The sequence below is a fragment of the Sorex araneus genome, chromosome 5 (assembly GCF_027595985.1).
Source record: "Sorex araneus isolate mSorAra2 chromosome 5, mSorAra2.pri, whole genome shotgun sequence".
Lineage (NCBI taxonomy): Eukaryota > Metazoa > Chordata > Mammalia > Eulipotyphla > Soricidae > Sorex > Sorex araneus.
The window spans coordinates 91,494,758-91,509,584 of NC_073306.1; the positions used below are offsets into that span (position 1 = coordinate 91,494,758).

At 45.5% G+C, this 14,827-nt stretch overlaps 1 pseudogene; it reads left to right on the forward strand.

The window, feature by feature from the left end:
- Positions 1-7,132: 7,132 nt before the first annotated feature.
- LOC105943274 (histone H3.3C-like) lies at positions 7,133-11,381 on the forward strand (annotated as a pseudogene).
- The last annotated feature ends 3,446 nt before the right edge of the window (positions 11,382-14,827 follow it).

Here is a 14,827-nt window from a genome sequence, read left to right on the forward strand (position 1 = left end):
TTAAAAAGAAATTTCTTCCTCTATTTTAAACTAATGACACTTCTAGGCTTTGTCTACATGGTATCACATATCATGCTAAAGACTAGTTCTTAAAATGTTATCTTCAACACAGAAATTTTCTTGAAGCTGCACACTTAATTTTCTAGCTGAATCACATAAATGCAAGATGGCATTAGTCCAAAGCTGTGTTACCCACAAATCTCAATGCTCTTCCTTCCTTTCTTGTCTTAACGGTAAAACCCATTAGCCATAAGCCCAATAGGTCAACAGCCTACTAAGCACTCTCAACACCAAGCCAGGGTAAGAGCATCACATACAATTTCACCAAGACCTCACACACTAGGAAGCCAGGGCTACATGATCATATATCTGGTGACAAAATAACCATGCCCTACCAGGAAAAAATGCCTGATTGATTCTCTTTCAGCAGGTTTTTCTTTAGACATATTGCACCCAATGCCATGCCATTGCCTCCATCCAAGTCCCTCTCTATTCAGTTGGAGAAGTGTACAGAATGAGCTAGGCCATAGGACCATAGTACTAGACCTCACAACCCAATGCATGGTCTGCGAGCCAACATTTCCTTCCTAAACCCTTGCAATGCTTCTCATGTCTGTGAAATAGGGACAGGGAGACCCATCACAGCAGGTCCTGTGGTGGTAAGAGATTCACATGCCATGTGATCTCATTCTCAGTGGCATTCGTGTTCCACTGTCTTCACTTCCTACTCTGTTCTCCATAATTCATCTGTTAGTGCAAACTGGATCAATTTTTAGTGGTTTCCACCAACCAAGAACATGGTTCTGTCCAGGAAAGGGTCCCAGGTTCAGGAGGGCACTCTTCCTGCATGCACTAGAAGCTTGTTAGGTCCTCTGTACCAGGAGAAAACAATTGGAAACCAACTGTAAATTCCACTTACAACAGCATAAAAGGAAATAAACTTGTGACTAAATTTAACAAGGAAGGGAGAGAACTGTATTGTAATCCTACATTAAAAGATGCTGAAAGAATCTTTAGAAGTCACAAATATATATGCTCAAGATTATATGGTCGTCATCATTAATGGCAGTTCTAGATGGTATTTCGCCCTTAGGCAGATCACCTTGCTGGATGAGAATTTGTCCTAGAAGCTTCCCCTGAGGAAGGACTTTACATCTGTTGATCGTATAACCACACCTATGTGTAATTGCTACCCTCAACTCTTCATGATTTGCTCTACAACTAAAGCTGTAGAGTGGGTATGAGGAGGAGGAATATGGGAGTGGGTGAGACTGGAAGGAGGGAGAGGGAGACTAGATTGGAATAAACTGCAACTGATCACCAACCAGTTTGGCTCTCTTTTCCTCCTTTGTCTGCCCAGTGCCATCGGCTGTCCAGGGTGAGTGGCCCCAGACCACCAAACGCAGGCAGCGAGAGAGAGAGCTGTGATTCTTTATTTAATTATTGAAAACACACTGGACAACTATCTTAAGCCATCTACAAAAATGAACCCAAATGGATAAAAGACTTGAATAGAATACTTGAAACCATAAAACCAAGAGGAAATTAGTAATTTGCTCCATGGGGATTTGGTTTGGGGTGTTTTGTTTTGTTTTTGGCTTTTTTTTTTGGTCTGACATCAAAACAGTGACAAACCAACCACAGGGACTAATCTTCTGCACTGAAAAGTAAAAGTCAATAAACTGAGGTCAACCAGTGAGGGGAAAACCAGATAACTGATCTTTATCAGTTATATAGATAAAGATCAGTTATATCAGGTGAATATGTTGATCTACGAATAACTAAATCAAATCATTAGCAAAGAATGGAGCAATTAAAAAATGGACAGGGCTTGCCCCCACTGCCTCCTGCTATCCCTACCCCCTCAGGCTGTGTTCTCTCCTGAACATGTATGTATCTCTTTCTCTCCCTCTGTCTCTCAGCAGTGCTCAGGGCTTACTCCTGGCTCCCAGGGAGAAGTCCATATTCCCTCTTGTATATGTATCTCTTATTTTCTTTACCTCCTCTCACATTTCTCTAACTTCTTTCCTTTCTTTCTCCTCCTACTGTCCCATCTCTCTCTCTCTCTCTCTCTCTCTCTCTCTCTCTCTCTCTCTCTCTCTCTCTCTCTCTCTCTCTCTCTCTTTGTGGCCACTTCCAGCTGTGCTCATTTATGGCATTCAGGGATTCCTTCTGATGGGGTTTAGGGCACCATATGGGCTGCTGACAATCAAATCTGGGTTGGCTGCATGTGAGGCAGGAGCCCTACCCACTATACTATCTCCAAGAGTGATCCTTGAGTGCAAATCCAGGAGTGATCCCTGAGTACAAAGCCAGGAGTAAGCCCTGTGAGACCTCTCCCCGCCCCCAGGGACCCAGTCAAAAACCTCATGCTCAGGCCAAGCCTCAAGCAGTGAATCCCCAGAAAACCCAGGTTTGTGGAACTTTGTGATTGAGAACTCTGGGTTCAACAGGACTGGAAACGGAGATCCTCTGCCTGTACCCCCTATCTCCGGCAACTCAGCAATCCATAACCCACCTCTGGCTGGTGCCAGATAATTTTGTTATCAGCCACCATCCAGATCGAATGTCCTACTCTTTCGGAAGGGAGCATAACATGACACTCGCCATGACCATACTGCCAGACCCGCGCCAGGCTATTTCACTTGGAGCACCCCAGAAGAGGGCAGGTGAGAACACCCCTCCCGCCCCAAGGAACCCAGCCCCGGCATCCAAAAACCTCCAGAACTCAACCGCTGCCATGCACATGGCTGCTTTCCACATACTTGGGCCAAGCCTCACCCACAAGTGAACCTATCCCTGGACCACAGCCATGTGACACTTTATAGGCCACATCCTACCCATACTCCAAGAGTACCACACCACATTTGATGGGGTTCAAAGAGGCAACCAATCTTAGAGGGTAATATTTTTTTACAGATATATATATATATATATATGTATTACAGATACACAAAGACACATATATATAAGCACACAGGTTCAACCTTTAACAAACATGTTAGTTATCTCTTATAGAAGGGCTTAATGGCCCCTGGGTGAGATACAAGTCTTCACACTCTTTCCTCTAAGGATACTTTTTTGTAGCATTTTCAGTTGTTTTTCATAACAAACAATACAAAATATATTATTTTGGTTCTGCTTTGGAGTAGGGATTCGGGTTGGAAACATCCAAAATGTGGTGGGAAGGTTTAGTGGTAGTGGGATTGTGTATGCATATCAAATATAATAAATTTTTGTGAACTACTTTATAAAATTAAAAAATTTAAAAAAAAGAAACATTGGCAAGGATGTGGAGAAAAGGTACACCCTGTGCAGTGGTGGAAACAATGCCAATTGTTACCACTGTAATAATTTCCATTCTTTTTTTTTTCCGGGTCACACCCAGGGATGCACAGGGATTACTCCTGGCAGTGCTGGGGGACCATATGGGATGCTGGGAATTGAACCCGGGTCAGCCGCATGCAAGGCAAACAGCCTACCCACTGTGCTATCACTCCAGCCCCCAATAATTTCCATTTTGGAAAGCAAGTTGATGGTATTCAAAACGTGAAAGCAGAAATATCATGTAATAGTCCAGCTACTCCTCTTCTTATCAGCTATTTCACTTCTGGGTATTTAACTGAAGAAAATAAAAGCACTAATATGAAAAGGTATCTGTATGCCCCATTTACTGCATCATTGTTATACACTGCAAGATAATGGAATAGTCAAGATATGGAAACAACTGAAAGGAGGAATAGATAGAAGGAATTATGGTTCTACCAAACAGTGGAAGATTTGTCAGCTACTGGAAGAAAAGAAATGCGATCTTTCATTTGTGTCAATAAAGGAGGGACAAGAGATATGAAGTAAAAAGTGTCATAGAAACAGCAAACTTCATACTTCATGTTGTACGAAGAATAATTAAAAAAAAAAGATGCAAGGATGAGGGACAGATTCTAAGGCATATGTCTTGCATGAATAAGGCCCTGGGGTTTGATTCTCCACTGCCAAGTGTAGCCCTATAGTGAACCTAAAAAAATTAAGCCAAATATACAGAGAACAGATTGATAGGTGCTGAAGCGTGTAGGTGGGTGGATATATCGGGCAAAGAAGTCCAAAAGTGCAAATGCGGGACCAGGAGATTGCTTGGCGGACCAGAGTGCAGGCTTTGCGTGTGGGAGCCTTAGGCTAGCCCCTCCTCTGCTGATTCCCCAAGCAGTGTAAGAAGCAACACCAAGCACCAAGCAGGGAGTAGTTGATACAATCCAAGGGTGAGCCACTTGTGTATGTGTTGATATTAGTGTGTTAAGGGGTCAAGAACAGTTCAACGGGCTAAGTGCATGCTTTGCATGGAGGTGAACCTGATCAGTTCATGGCACGTATGATCCCATGAATAGGAAGGGGAATAAACATTCTGTGACTATTTAATATACACCAGACATTTTTACACAATGTATCATTCTAGTACCAGAAGAATAAAAATGATAAACTAGTACAAGTCAATGACAGTGAGCCAGTATCATTGGCTACTTGTGAACTGGGGAGGGATCAAAGTGGAGCAATTTATACTGAAATATAACTAGGTCAGTCTTCTCAGGTTAGTTTGTGGTTCAAGAGTCAGGGAGCCACAGCCCAGAAGATACTCAATACACATAAAAATACTGTTTGCTTCTCATTGTGAATTTTCAACTTCTATCTTAGGAAAACATTCTTGGCTGTAATTTCTAGTCAAAGAAGAAAAAAAGCAAACACGCTTAGGTGCTCCTTTTGGACACATAAGTGTACTCATTTTTCTCCTGCAGTGGAAGCCAATTCCTGAAGTTCTACTATAGTGGAACATGCCTAAAACATGCAATAAACAATGAGACACAGGAATACTGAGAGTGGGGGGTGGGGTGGTGGGAAGAGAACATTCCTTTGAGTAGGCAAAGAATAGAGGCCTATTTTTTTGTCTGCTGCTTTCCTCTGCTGAAGAGAACCACCTTTCATCCTTACCTTTATTTCATCCTTACACTTTATCCTCCACATAAAGCGAATTTCGTCAGTATCTTTGTCCTGATGACTCAAAAGTTGGAAAGCATATTGTGCTGTGTAATCCCTATATTGTGAGAGCCCCAAAGTAAAGTAACTAAGTGTGGCTACATATTTTCCCCAGGTTCTTCCATCGTTCTTTTTTCTTTAATAAGGTATTAGTAATCTGTCATTCACAAGCCTATTCTAGTAACAATGCCACCAATCTTCTTTATGCTCAGTGATTAATGCCTCTTCCAACATTTTAAGAATGAAATTATTTACATAAAACATTTCAGAGTGAATGATTTTGAGTGAATATCTAAAAGATTTCATATGACTTATGGTCCTTTTTTCCTCTCTGCTTATATTCTGGGTTTATATTCTTGGCTGGAACGATAGCACAGCGGTAGGGCATTCACCTTTCACAAAGCTGACTGGTGTTCGATTCCTCCACCCCTCTCGGAGACTGGCAAGTTACCCGTGGTGTATTGAATATGCCAAAAACAGTAACAATATGTCTCACAATGAGACGTTACTGGTGCCCGCTCGAACAAATCGATGAGCAGTGTCAGGGACAGGATGACAGTGACAGTGACTGACAGTGACATACCAAAACTAACTTGTGTTTATCAAATATTCCGTGTTACAGCACTAGTTTGTATACCAGTGCAGTTATATAAAATGCACTTTCCAGGCTGGAGCGATAGTACCCTGGGTAGGGAGGAGCAATAGCACAGCGGATAGGGTGTTTGCCTTACACGCTGCGACCCAGGTTCGATTCCCAACATCCCATATGGTCCCCCAGGAGTAACCCCTGTGCCGGGTGTGACTCAAAAAGAAAAAAAATGCACTTTATACAAGGCCAGGTTTGTTTCATGAAATTTGAGTATTAATAACAATTACCTTACCTACTATAGAGGAAAATAACTTCTAACAGGAATCATTCGCAATTAGGGAAAGTGCTGAACGATGTGACGTTTTAAAAACTCACTTAAGACTGTATGACCATTTGTGTTTGCAAAAACAAACGTTAATGCTTTTGGAAAACTATTAACTCTCCTCAGTTTGGAGTACATGCTAAATATTTCAGGATCTCGGCATTTCGTTTTGTTAAGCCACTGTTAAGAAACACATGTTTCTTTCAGACTTGATTCCTAAAGCTACTTGCTTTTTGAGGTTACAATTTTCACGAAATAGAGAATGCTATCTTATCAAAGCAGCGGATAATCTGACCAGCCCCGAATCCCGCTCTTAAAGCCAACCCGCGCGTGAGGGTCGCGTCTTGGCCCGGAGGCGTGAAGAGGGGGAAGAGAGGAAGAGAGGCGGGCTGAGCGAGCAGAGCTCCCCCGGAACGGACGGGTCCAGCCGGCGGCCCGGAGCGACCCGGAGTGCTGTGTCGCTGCGCCGCCCGCGCCCGGGTTTGTTCGGTTTACAGGGAGGAGCCACACCCGCCGGTGCTCAGGGCTCGTTCCCGGCTCCTGCCCGGCTCTGGGACCATGTGCGGTGCCGGGACTTGAACCTGCGTTCACTGCTGCGAGACGATCGGGGCCGCGCGAAGCCCAGGCGGGCGCCGGCAGGCACGGAGCTCTTTCCCGTACTCTCGTCATCACGGATGTAGTCCTCAGCCAGCAGCGGCCCTCTGGAGAGAGGAGGCGAACGGCTCCCTGGGGCCCCGGGGCCGGGACCTGACCGAGCGCCCCACTTCTGACGCGCCGCGCCGCGCCGCGCGGCATCAGCTCCGCGTCCGGAAGTTCCACCCCAGCCTGCTTCCGCCTTAGACTCCGCCCTCCTCACTCATAATCAATCGTCATCCAGTTTCCTCAGTTAGCCACCCCATTCGGAACCAATCGGCATCCATTTCCTGCAGTTAACCCGCCCCATTCCCCCTGGCCTTGCGGACCTTTCCTCAGACAGGAAGTTGCTTTTCTCCGCCTATCACAGGCACCTTAGGCTCGGCGCGCGCTGAAATTAACTGCGGAGCGAGGGCGTCTGGGGGCGCAGGCCACGACTAGAGTCCGGTCGCTACTGCGGGGTGCCTCGCTGTCTGCTGGGCCGAAGCTCTGGGCTTGGCAGGCTTGGAGGAGGAAAGGGCGAGCCTTTGATTTTTCTGTAAGGTCAAGAACTGACCCTAGCGATGCCCGACACGCCCTTCCCGCGGGGAGAGGAGGGCTGCAGAGAGCCGTTCTGTGAGCAGCGCGTGGTCGCCGACTCCGCGCCATCCCGAGCCAATGGCAGGGCGGCTCGCTGCTGCTGGGCGGGCCGAGACTGGGTCCTGCGCGACAGCGCCTGTGGCCGTCCCCGGCCTCGCGCCCCTCCTCGCCGCGGGCTGTGGACTGAACAACCGGGTGGCGGGATGCGAGGACCTAGAGACTGAGCGGCTCGCCCAGGTTCCGGCGCGCTAGCGGGCGAGCCCGGAGCAGAGTCCCGTGCCGAACGCCGCCCTCTGGGCACCTCAGCCGGCCCAGTCCGAGAGAGGACAGCGAGGGCAAGGGATCACCTTTGGGTTAGAGGAGTCTTATTTTATATATTCCGTGCTGTACACTTTTTTTGGAATATGATTTTGTAACATATAAAATCGTCATTGGTGGAAGGAAGTGGACACTGGGGGTGGGATTAATGTTGGAACACTGTAGACCTGAAACTCAATCATGAGTAACGTAACTGTCATTTATGGCGATTCAATTAAAAACTTAAAAAAAAAAACTTTAAGGAAAGGGGTCCCAGAGAAAACTCAATGGGTTTGTATTGCCTGATGGGATAGACCCAAGAGGTAGACCTGAAACAACAGAATGGAGGAATAATTTAAGTAAAGGGGGACTCTATTTCAAATAATGATAGAATCAGTTGGTTAACAACAGAGGCCTCAAAAAACCAGAGGCTTACCAAACTAGAAATGGCATCTTATTACAGCTGTTAAGTCCAAAGGAATGGTGTGGGAGGTGTCAGGGTTTTGTTCTTAAATAAATCATGAGAAACACAGTTACAAAGTTGTTCTGATTGGGTTTCAGTCATACAATGTTCCAACACCAGTCCCTCACTAAGTTTCCCACCACCAAGTCCCCAGTTTCCCTCCAACCACTGCCCACGCGCCCCCTCCCCGCCTTCACTCTCACTCTTTTTCTTTTTGGGCATTAAGGTTTGCAACACATGTACTGAAAGATTATCACATATTTTACCACTTTTCAGCATTTAGTTCTTGTCCAGAGTGATCATTTCCAACTATCATTGCCATAGTGGTCTCTTCTCTGTCCTAACTGTTCCTTACTTGTGGCTAGCTTCCAACAATGACTAGCTTCCAATCCTTACCCTCATTTTACTGTCCTTGCGTATTTGTCTTGTAATATATATATTTTATAAAAAATCCCATATAAGTACAATCAGTTTATGTCAGCCCCTCTTTTAAACTCATTCCACACAGCATGATACTCTTTTAGAAAGTTCTATCAGTGCCTTATATGTCTTTGATTTTAACCCCTTATCAGATGAATACAGGGATAAGTGATTTTTCCCATTCCATGGGATTTCTTTGTATCTTGATCCCCGTTTCCTATAAGGTGAAGTCTTTAGTTTAATGCAGTACCATTTATATATCTTTTCTTGTTCAGTTGGTGTTTCATCTTTGAAGATGCCTTTGGCTTCAAAGTCATGGAGGGTTGTGCCTACATTTTCCACTATGTGCCTTATGAACTCAGTTCTGTATCGAGGTTTTTAATCCAGTTTGATCTAACTTTTGTAGATGGGTGTTAGAAACAGGTTAAAATTCTTTTGCATGGAGCTGCATAGTTTTCCCAGCACCACTTGTTGAAGAGGCTTTCCTTGTTCTTCTTCATATTTCTTGCTCCTTTATCAAAGTTTAAATGATCATATATTTTAGACTATGTGTCAGGATATTGAACTCTATTCCATTGACCTGAGGGTCTGTTTTCACTCCAATACTGTGATGTTTTAATTACTACCACCTTGTAGTACAGTTTAAACATGGGGAAGGTGATGCTCTTATTTTCTTTTTCCCCAAGGATTGTTTTAGCTGTTAATGGGAGGTTATTGTTCCATATGGATTTCAGTAATGTTTGATCTATTTCTTTGAAAAATGTCATCTTATAAGGATGAATTAAATCTGTACAATGCTTTGGGGAGTATTGCCATTTTGACAGTGTTAATCTACTCAAATCCATGTTTCCATTTTCTCATGTCATCTTTTATTTCTTGAAGTAGTGTCTTGGTGTTTTCTTTTTTATAGGTCCTTGACCTCTTTAGTTATACTGATTCTGGAGCTATAGCACAGCGGTTAGGGCCTTTGCCTTGCATGCGACCAACCCAGGTTTGATTCCTCTGTCCTTGGAGACCCCGGCAAGCTACCGAGCTACTGAGAGTATCAGCTTGCACGGCAGAGCCTGGCAAGCCCGTGGCGTATTCGATATGCCTAAAACAGTAACAACAAGTCTCACAATGGAGACATTACTGGTGCCCGCTTGAGCAAATCTATGAACAATGGGACAGCAGTGACAGTGACAGGTCCTCGACCTCTTTAGTTATGCTGATTCTGAGTTACTTGATTTTCTGAGGCACATTTGTTACTGGAATTTTTAAAAATATCTTTCTAATTTTTAATTATTTGTATATCTTAGTTTTTCCCCATTAAGAATATGGTGGCTATGGATTGTGGTAGATGGCTTTGATTGTATTGAGAAAATTTTCTTCATCTTGCATTTTGTTGAACTTTATTTATTTTTAAAATCATGAATGGGTTCTGGATCTTGTTAAATGCTTTCTCTGCATCTATTGATATGATCATATGGTTTTTATCTATCCCGTTATTGATATGGTATATTATATTGATTGACTTGTGAATGTTAAACAATTTTTGCATCCCTAGGGTGAATCCTACTTGGTTTTGTGTGAGTTCACAAAGTAAATCGCTGGGGCTCCTGCTGCGATGCATGTGTGCATAATGTGTGTCAGGTGGCCCAGAGTCGCCTCCCCCCCACCCTACCTCTCCAGGGCTCCCCAACAGAGGCAGAGAGACTGGGTAGATGGGGACCCCATACTGATGGTGAAAATGGCCCATTTAGTGCAGAGCTGCTAGCATACTTATAGAACATTTGAGCTTTGGTCATACAATCATCAAACACCCATCCCTTCACCAGTGCACATTTTCCACCACCAAAGTCCTCAGTATTCCCCCCACACACACTCCACCACCCCCATTCCAACACTTTCCCTGCCTGTGTGGCAGATAATTTCTCCCATACTCTCTACTCTCTCCTGAACCTGGCTCACCATCTTGCACTGGATGATGCGCGACTCAGCACACCAGGCATGGAATTCCGATGTGATCACTCTGCGCATGATTCCTGCTGAACATCACCAGTTGCTTTGCGGGATTAAAACAGAATGACGTTGGCAGGACAAGGAAAAGCCACAGTGGTGGCTGCAGCATCACTGCCTCCCCTGGCAGGACTGAGTCAACACCATCCAGTATGGAACATTGACAGTAGTGTGCAATTGCTTAGCCACTGCAGGATGCTGTCCGCCAACCACTGAGTGACTTGGGACTTGGCACAGGTGTTCGACCTGGCACAGACCCTATGCAATAGGGTCTGGCTCTGCCAGCTATTCATCGACCTCCAGGTGCACTCCATCCATCTCAAGGAGATCAACCTGAGGCTGCAGATGCCCCAGGCGCTGCCTGGAGACTTGGGCAGGTGCATGTTGTCAGTGTGCAAATTGTCACAGCAGGCCAGTCACCAGGAGCTTACATTTGGTAGACTGGGAACAACTGCAGGGACGATTAGAGATCGCACCAAAATCCTCCTTCCCCCTTCCCCCCCCCCCCCCCCCGGGAAAGCCCAGCAAGCTCCAGAGGGTATCCTGCCCGCACAACAGAGCCTGGCAAGCTACCTGTGATGTACTAAATATGCCAACAACAGTAGCAAAAATGGGTCTCATTTCCCTAACCCTAAAGCAGTTTCCAGCTGAGTTGGGAAGAATGAGAGGGCTCATACTAGGCAGACAACGCTCAGGTCAACGGGCAGAAAGGCACCCCACAAGCAGCCAGCCACCAAGTTGGCCCACAAGAGCATGCCAGCTATGAGTGATGTGAAGAAGCTGCATGGTTACCGGCCTGACACTGTGGCGCTGCACGAACCGAGCTGCCTATGCACAAGCTACCATTCCAGTGGCTGGTGTGTGAGATGGCACAGGACTTCAAGACCGACCTTTGCTTCCAGAACTCAGCTGTCATGGTGCTGCAGAAGTTGTGCGAGGCCTACCTGGTGGGGCTCTTCGAGGATACCAGCTTTTGCACTGTCCACACCAAGTGCATCACCATTATGCCCAAGAACATCGAGCTGCTGTGCTGCATCTGTGGAGAGAGGGCATAAAGTTTACGGTGCTAAAATCTCAGGGCTAGGACAAGTAGAGACACTACTGGCTCGAGCAAATGATAATTAACGGGATGACAGTGCTACAGTGCAGTGCTACTCTCTACTTTAGTTACATTCGATATTTTGACACCAGCCCCACCACCACTCAAACCTGCCAAAAAGGCAATGCTAGACGATTTGTTTTGTATTGCTTGTTATGGATAGAATATAAAGTCCAGGAAATTCTGTGTCATTCTCTTCTGGGAGCTTTAGTTTATCATCTCTGGGTCTTGGCCGTTGATGAGATTACATGGCGCAGGGGGCAATTTGTGGGTGTGACTGTCAAGCTTCTGGAAAACTGGGGACCAGTCCCAATCTGAGCAGGCTTAGAGATCTCAGTCACGGGTTCCCACATATCTGGGTTTTTCTGCCAGTTCGCTCTCTGGTGAGGTTCATCCCGTTTTGGGTGAGGCTCTTTCCCTTTTGGGTGAGGCTCGTTTGAGCATGTGGGGAGTGGCCTTGGGCATGGCAGTGGTTGGGTTCTGGAGGTTTTCGGCTGCCAACGTTCTGTTTGGAGTAGGGAAGAAGACCTACCCCCCTCCAAGGTGCCCCAGTGAAGCAGCCTGGCGTGGGGTCAGGACATTATCCAGCGCCCTTTTCTGGGTGCTTTAGCTTATAGTCTCAGGATGTTGGCCGTTGATGAGATTACATGGCACAGGGGGCAGTTTTTGGGTGTGGTTGCCAAGCTTCTGGCAAACTGGGAATGTGGGGGGAGGAGGCCCAGAGTCAATCCAAGTGGGCCTGGAGATCTCAGTCATGGGTTCCCACCTACCTCCATGCTACCAGCCCTAACTGTGTTTTTTGATCTCTTTCGAGATTTATGGGTCTCTGAAATAAGGTCAATAAATGAGCTTATATATCTGAGCTGGAGGGGGTTTGTGGGGGTTTGTGGGTGTGTCTCCCACATACCTAACTTTTGGTTCTTTAATTTATTGATAAACTTGGCCCCAAGTTGTTATGGTGTGGCCAAAGGCACAGCATTAATTTTGGGGTATCAGGAAGTCTGAAGGCACCATCAGGCTGCTGATGCACTTGCCCCACAGGTACAGGTTGATCTGCCGGCAGCACCATACCCTTTAAATATTTTTTTATTTAATGTCTGTGAGATAGACCATTACAAAGTTGTTCATAATTGTGTTCCAGTCATACAATGATCCAGCACCCATCCCTCCACCAGTATACATTTCCTACCACCAATGTCCCCCATTTCCCTACCACCATCCCCCAACACCCCACCCCCCAACCTGAGCCTCCCTCTATGGGAGGCACTTCCTTCTTGCTCTTACTCTCTTTTTCCTTTTGTGCACTTTGGTTTGCAGTACAGGCACTAAAAGTTCATAGTATATGTTCATGGCATTTAGAATTTTTATTGGGACAGTAAGGCTTTAGTAGCTTTTCAATTGGGTGGCCATTTTGGGTTGTGGATATGACTGCTGAAACTTCCAGAGGTACAGGGAGGTGTGTATGGGTGTAGCCCATCCCACCCCCAAGAAAGCCTGGCGATTTCCAGTCACAAAAACTGCATACCCAAATTTTCAGCAGATTATATCTTTGTGAGGTCCATCCTAAGATGGTGGAGTCAGGCCATGGCTGTGGTGGCGATTTTGGATTGTGGAAACAAGTGGCTGCTCTGCTTGGGTGGGTACCTGACCACCACCCCCCCTCCAATTTACCCTGGTCTGTTCAGCCATGTGTGTGTGTCTGAAATCAACTGCAGCTTTTGATCTTTTTCAAGATTTATTTATGGATTTCTGACATTAGGTCAATAAATGAGTTTGTATAGCTGAGCTTCTTTAAAGAAGAATTGTAGAATCACCATTCTATAAGGAAGTGATCATTGACATAAAGAGAGGGGTTTGTTAGGGTGACACCATTTCACTGAAACTCTTCACTGCCACCCTCAAGAACATCAAGTGACAACTGGAATGGGAAGAAATGGGAGTGAAGATAGATGGTCAGCAACTATACCACCTCCACTTTGCTGATGACATCATTCTTATAACGTCAAACATTAGCCAAGCGGCACAAATGCTGGTCGACTTTGACTGTGAGTGTGTGAAGGTCGGACTGCAGTTGAATCTCAACAAAACTATATTTATGAAAAACGAACTAGTCCCTGACCTTCCATTTGCTCTCAATGGAACGAACATCTCCGAATGCAGCAGCTATGTGTACCTGGGTTGAGAACTCAACATGAGGAACAATTTGGTGCCAGAACTGTGCAGGAGGAAGAGAGCAGCGTGGAATGCCTTCAAGAGCATCAAATAAGTGGTTAAGAGGATGAAGAAGCTCTGGCTATGGGCACATCTTTTTAACTCCACTGTTCTTCCTGTACTAATATATGCCTCAGAGACCTGGGCCCTACGAAAACAGAATGAGAATGTTATTCGGGCATCCCAAAGAGGAATCGAAAGAGCCATGCTAGGAGCATCGCGTTTCACTCAAGTGAGAGAAGGAATCTGGAGTTTTGACCCCTGTCAATGATCAAGAATCAGGGACGCTGTCTCGTTTGCCAAGGTTTCGAAAATCAGATGGGCTGGACATGTAAAGTGATTCAGAGATGACCGCTGGACTAGAGCTGTTACCGACTGGATTCCAAGGGATGTCAAGAGACCACGTGGCCGCCCACCTATGAGATGGTCAGACTTCTTCGTCAAAACCCTGAATGAACGATTTGAGGTTCTTTCTGTTCCTGGAACAAGCAGATATCATTGGGCTACACTCGCATGTGACAGGGGCAAATGGAGGTGTTACTGAAGCCCGTGTGAGCAAATCGAAGATCAACGGTATGACAAGTGATACAAGTGATAGCTGAGCTGGAGGTGGTTTGTGGGCATGGCTTCCACATACCTAACTTTTGGCCATTTTGTCTGTAAACCTGGCACCAAGTTGTTGCAGTCTGGCCAAAGGCACAGGAGCAATTTTGGAGTATCAGGAAGGCACTGTCAGGCTGTTGATGTACTCGCCTCACAGGTACAGGTTGACCTGCTGGCAGCAACATACCCACCATTTCATTTCTGATTTGATTTAGTAAGATTCTCTCTCCCTCTTTCTTTATGAGTCTTGCTAGTGATTTATTAATATTATTTAATTTTTTAAAGAACCAGTTCTTGGGGCTGGAGTGATAGCACAGTGGGTAGGGCGTTTACCTTGCATGTGGCTGACCGAGGTTTGATTTCCAGCATCCCATATGCATCTCCAGGTGTGACCCAAAAGGAAAAAAAAAAAAAGAACCAGTTCTTGGGCCATTGATCTTTTGGAGTTTTTTTTTTTTTTCAGATTGCAGCTTGTTAATATCTACTCTAAATTTTATTATTTCTTTCCTCCTTCCTGGTTTGTGCTCTTTCAGTTCTTTCAAAATTGGTTTTGGGTTTATGAAGTTCCTAAACTGTTGTTGGTTGTTT